This window comes from Cryptomeria japonica, chromosome 11 (assembly GCF_030272615.1).
Source record: "Cryptomeria japonica chromosome 11, Sugi_1.0, whole genome shotgun sequence".
In the NCBI taxonomy this organism is placed as follows: Eukaryota; Viridiplantae; Streptophyta; class Pinopsida; order Cupressales; family Cupressaceae; genus Cryptomeria; species Cryptomeria japonica.
The window spans coordinates 529021486-529026366 of record NC_081415.1 but is presented as its reverse complement, the minus strand read 5'-3'; positions in this window follow the sequence as shown (position 1 = coordinate 529026366).

Below are 4881 nucleotides of genomic sequence, written 5' to 3'. Positions count from 1 at the left end.
GTGATTATTTGGCATCTTAGGGCAATCTATCATCAATGGATGATCTACTCCATTCATTGGGGGATTACCATCCACTATACCCCCGTTATTAGAAAATGTCTTCAGTAAAGACAAAAGTGAGACCGAACCCGAAGTGTGATCATTTGGTTTCCCAGAACTATGACACAATGGATTATTTTCAAGATTAATGTGACCTGTTTCTACCAATTTATGCGAAGAGACATTTCCACATCCTTCAACCGAAGGTCCCGCCGACAAACTATCTTTATTAAGGGATTTAGGGACAGAGCCAACAACTTGCTATTTTTTCTTAAAATCCATAAGTAACGGAGCATCCAAAGAAAAAGGAAACTTAGGAAGCTTTGTATCTAATTTCTCAATTGACTGGTGCCAAATACCATCATGAGACTTGATATTACAAGCACAGGGGAAAACATTGTTAGGGTTAATAAGAACACAAATTTTTACTAGAACCTCCCCATGCACAAAGTCCATTTTAGATGTTAAAAAAGTTCCAATAGTATTTCCAATTTTCTCAAGAACATCTGGATCCATAAATTCAAAAGGAATTTTAGGTAAACCAAACCAGAAAGGAATAAGTTTCGAACTAGAACAAGAAGGAACAAAAAAAGGTTTCCAAGCCGCAATTGAAATTAAATGTTTTCCAAACTAATGATGCGAAGTTCTTCATACCTCATCTCTGAAAGAAGGAGAATCAAAGATAATAATAAAAGCATTCGCAGACAAGAATTGAAAATAATGCATATCCCCCCATCTTTTCTGCAATTTATGATAAAGCTTTAAAAAACTAATTTGATCACCCCAAATTTCCCTAGAAATAGCATTCGTATGCAAACAATTTGCTTTCTTATCGACATAGGAACCCAAAAGATCAATACAAGGGAAAGGAGCCCAAACCTGTGATGAAGAAACCACTGACAGAATAGGATCAGAAGGTATCTTACTTACCTTTTCCGGACTAGCTTTCTTGAGGTTCACATTTACCTTATTTTCCACTTGCTGTGAAGAAACAAAAACCCTAGTTGTAGTCTCCTTATTTGCCAAGCCAACAACCCTAGCAAAAGTTCGCTAATTGCCCAGATCCAAAGACCATTTCCTTGAAAAGCCCTTGAATTGCTTCTCAGAATTCCCTTGATTCACACCATTATGAAAACGCCCTTGAGTGAATCTCCTTCCATTGTTATTCTGCCTCCATGCCACACTTCGTCTGTTACCAAAGAAGCCTTGAAAGTATTTTGAAGCTGGCCAAAAAACCTTGTTATTTCCACTCTGATTTACCTATATCGCCATGTCCTTCCATCTGCCGTTTGTGTAGACCCACTGCGGAACATGAGGTGGGTCTTCCCAGCCCACATTCGCCCATGAACCCAAATGTCCTCTATCAGCCATGTCCGATCACTGTATTGACATCAATAAACATTTTTCTTCGCTTGAAGATACCCTTAAAACATAATCCTCCTTCCTGTATTTGATTTTTTGTGCCCTAATTTTTTGAGGCGGAAGATAGAAAAAAACGCTAGCCGCTTTGCCAAAACTGTAAAAAATTGGCCTTCAATCTTTGAAAAGTGCAGTAAACCCTAGCCGTGTTCTGTTCTCCTTGCATGCATATTTCAGACTTCTTCTGGCGTCTCAGATCATCTGGATATAACTAAGTTGTACGTATAGCCTTCCTGTTGGTCTGTGATTATAGAGGATGTGATTTCTTAACTTCAAATTAGCCCTGGTCAAAATGCTGGAATATGATGCGATGTGGATGTCTCACTTCAGATCCGTTCTATTCCGGATGCCTCACTAGGTATGAAGGCCATTTATCTAGGTGGATAGGATATTGATGCCTCCCATCAGTGCACGCGACCCTATCAACAAGCGTGACTTGATCCAACTCAGCCATTAGATTTCTAGTCCCAAGTGAGGATCAAAATTAAGCTGTAGTTTGGCGACTTCAGTTATCCAGCTATCCTCAATGACTCTGTGGATATTAGTGAACTCTAGCTATTGCTTATCTTTAAATTTTATGCGTATTAATGGTGATTTGCATCTGCATGACATTTTTATGATAAGAAGCTTTCTGATGCCTTCTAAATTGGTGATATATATGCTGGATGTGTATGCCCTTGGTGATCTATACTTCAGGTGTCTAATACTTCCACACCCAACCTAATCTGAGCCTTCACCTTGATTTACACCGTACTTGAATCCTCAAGCGCACCAGTCTATTGAGATACCCATATTGATTTCAATCCCCTTTTTTTGTCTTTTACAATGGCTTTTGCATGGATTAAAACCTGCGATCTCTGATTTTGATTGTGGCTTCAAAATAGCAATCTTCCTCTTTAGCAACTAGATCCCCTAAAATCGCTAAAATGAAAACATTAAAATATTTTAAATTTAGTCCCTTAATTACTAATGTGTAAACACACATTAAATCAATTTAAACATTTAAGGATTAATTACTCAATTTAACCATACACAAAACATGCAACCCAAGAAAGCCAAACACACAGACGACCTGCATACCTCACCAAAGGGGATACTGATGGATGACTGATGACGCTTACTTGAGCATGAATATGGTCAAATGAGGGTCTCACAAACACATAATCTAATTTCTAAGGGTCAATGAGGAGCACTCAAACTTGCGAATCCAGGTGGAGACGAACCTCGCACCCATGCGGTACTGTACCTGCAATCTCCTCCAACCATGAATCACACATACATACATATATTTATTTAATAAAAGTGTTAGCCTGAGATTAATAACACAAATCAGGAGAACTAATAAGGTTACATACAAATTGATGCAAATACCACATTAACCAGTATGCAAAATAATTAAAACATCTGACTATAACATTATAACATGATAAACTAACCAAGGTCAACCTAAATTAGAATCTGATTAGGGGAGGGGTACTACATGGGTGATGAATATAATATTTTTATTTACTCTATTTACTTTAGTTTGTTAATAAATTGTAATATTTTTTATAATTTAGATATTTTCATAGAATTCATTCGTTTTTATCTCTCCCTCTCTAACCCTCTTTATATTTATGTTTCTCTCTCTTCCACTCCTTCCTATTTGAATCTCTCTCTATCCTTCAATATCATTTTCTAGATCTCTCTCATTCTCTTTATCTCTCTCTTCCTCTTTGTTTCTACCATTATCACTCTTATCACACTCTCTCTCACACTCTCTACCTTTTCTTAGTGATTTTAGAGCTTGGATAATATTTATATGAATATCGACAAAAATAAAACAAATCCTATGTGAATCTATGATTCATCTATGATAGTGAGTTATAAGTCACAAAATGATGCAAATGCACAACAAAATGATAATTCAAAACTTTTGTATATAAATTCATAGCTTGCTTTTAAATTCTTTGAATAATAAGGGTTAAAATTAGTCATTTTTAGAGAAATTATGTAAACATTAATAGTTGTAATGCTCAATCTAAATGGACAACTTTATTTCTAACACATGACCAGAATAATATTATGATCCTAGACATTTCATATCCAAAGCTAGGACTGATTATGATTTAGGCTCCATATTTCCATAAAAATATTTGCAATATGTTTTAATCAACAATATTTATAAGGAGGAGTATAGAGAGATAAGGGTTGCAATTTTCAATAAGATTATCGTAGTTAGGAGATGGATCTTGAAAATAAATCCTTCTTATAAAGGAGCTTTTGTAGGTGAAGAAAATGATGAAATATAAAAAAAAAAAATGTTGTTCCAACGTGAGTCTAATATTATAAGAAAATGTGTCACCCTATGTGTTTATACTACCAAATGATGCACCATGGAAGCAAATTGTTCAACTTACAAGAGTAGAGAGGGTCACATCCACAACCCATTCTTGAAAGAAGCTTTTCTATTGTCATTTGTGATTGTAAATATTGTGAAGAAGTGGGTGATGATGAAGAGGAGGAGGAAGATGATTATGAAGAAGTCATACAATAGAAATAAATTGGACAATATGTCCCTAATTCTAAAGATAAAATTGTAATACTAATTAAGCCATTTGATCAATTTTATAATGATGTCAAATAATTATTTGACAAAGTATTTATTTATGATGATAATTTTATTATGACAAGTGAATTTAAAGATTTCATTATTGAGTTCAAAGGTAGACAACTCAGGGAAAGGATTAAAGATATTAGACCTAATGTAATGCCCTGCTAGGAAACCCCGAAGGGATTAAGATAAAACATACAAATGGAGAGCAATAATTTATTAAGATACGATGAGATATAAAGATTCAGATTACATAGCGAAAGACATCAACTAACACCTAAAGAATTTCCCAACGTGATTACTTAATTCCACAATTCACTTAACTCACACTAATAAATCCAATAAGTTGATTATCTTATAATGAGATAATTATTAAACAAGGATAATTTCTTTCAGACAGATGAAAATATAATTCACAAGATAAGGTTCATCCATTAAGATTTATCTATATTCTTCATTCATACTTTTCATGAGAATTTAAGTCATACATCTAATTTAACAACACACTTAAATTTTATCATAAGCTAATGAGATCTTCCCATGCATACTTAGTTTCCTTAACAATAACTGAATGTATTCCATTATACTAAGCTACATTCATTCATGATCCAATTTACTGTATCTAAGAGAGGGCTGCATACATGCATCAAAAATTAATTTTATCTTATCCGCTTATACATTCTATCAAAATGCAATTCATACATGCTAACACTAAACATGAAACATAAGAATGAGAGCATCACATAACACCAAGATGATCTCGGAGTTCACCCCTAAAGGGATACATCTCCGGGTCTGCTCAACTGCAAGACCCCTCTGATAATTAATAA